The following is a 1,276-nucleotide window of genomic DNA, read 5'->3' on the forward strand; positions in this document are numbered from 1 at the left end:
CCACCTTCCCGCTGAATGAACAAAAGCAACATTAATGCTAGGCAGAGGACCTTGTACAGCAAGGCTTATCAACATGCCAAAAAGGAAGAACATAGCAGCTAGCTCAGCCGTACAAGGGGGAAAACCTCAAAACCTACCCATGAAAGTATAACTTCCTTCGTTCTCCTGGAAAGCAGCACGTGTTAACTCGCTGTTACCAAGGCAATCAGGACTGTGCAACTCCAAAACCATTTACTGCCCCAAAACTGTACTGACCCAGACACTGGCTGGCTTTTCTTCCTCCTTATGCCTGTGGAAGCTCTGCCACAGGTGACCCAAAGGATGGGAGCATGGCCGAGGCAAACAGCAGCAGCGGTGAGCATCTGTGATTCCAAAACGTTCCCCAGAGGCCAAGGAGGGCAGCAGCTCCTGGCCGCGGATGGCCAGTGGGCATAGGCAGAGCAGAAGCTTCCAGTAGGAGGGTGAGGGGTTTTTGCCAAAACAGAGCTGCCCACTTTTCAGGCAAGTTAAAACAGATATTGTCAAGGGCATCCAAATACCCTCTATTTTCCAGGCCAGAGGCCAAGATGCAACACATTTTTGGACACACCCAACTGAGATTCTTCCCAAATCTCCATCCAGTGAGATATGCCAGATACACAAGAACATTTCCAGAGCAGCAACACATTTTGCAGTGTTTGCACATGCAAACACTTGTTTTAACGGTACCATTTTCATCCCTGACAATTTAGACATGTGAAAAAACACTGCCTTTCCCCAGGATGCTTAAATCCCTGTCACACTGCATGTGCTGCTTCAGGAGTTGCCCCTTCCCACACTTGCCACTGACATTGCTACAGTGACACTTGCACACAACACCACACAATCAGCTGGTCTCACTGCAGTGCTGCTGAAACCTGCTCATCACCCCCCAAAATAATTTCCTTCAAAAATGGGAGAGAACCAGAATTTACAACTTAGACAAGGGATGATGAAAGAGGAGGTGTTACGTCTTCAAAACAGAGTTTTAGGAGTCTCTTTCCACCATGGTAAATGGTAAAAAGGCAGAAGTCACATCTCATTCACCAAGAGAATGCCTTATTGGAAAGAAACTGAAAAAAAAACAAGAGCACTAACAACAAAACAACTTTCTCCTGACCAGCACTGGCACTAAAAGCAAGCAACACTTTGGATTTATGTCAAAACTACCTTTGAAGAGCAGAAAGAGTTTCCAGTGTGCTCCTGCCCTAAACCTCTGCCCCCCAAAAAGCAAAAGCAAAAAAAAAGGCGGGGGGGG

General features: G+C 46.9%; 1 protein-coding gene across 1 annotated transcript in view; it reads right to left on the reverse strand.

Annotated features, from left to right (window-relative positions):
* NT5DC2 (5'-nucleotidase domain containing 2) overlaps positions 1-1,276 on the reverse strand; it is a 28,221-nt gene that overhangs the window by 9,046 nt on the left and 17,899 nt on the right. The gene's annotated exons all lie outside the window — the stretch shown is intronic.

This window comes from Charadrius vociferus, unplaced genomic scaffold (genome assembly GCF_000708025.1).
Source record: "Charadrius vociferus isolate BGI_N301 unplaced genomic scaffold, ASM70802v2 scaffold758, whole genome shotgun sequence".
In the NCBI taxonomy this organism is placed as follows: Eukaryota; Metazoa; Chordata; class Aves; order Charadriiformes; family Charadriidae; genus Charadrius; species Charadrius vociferus.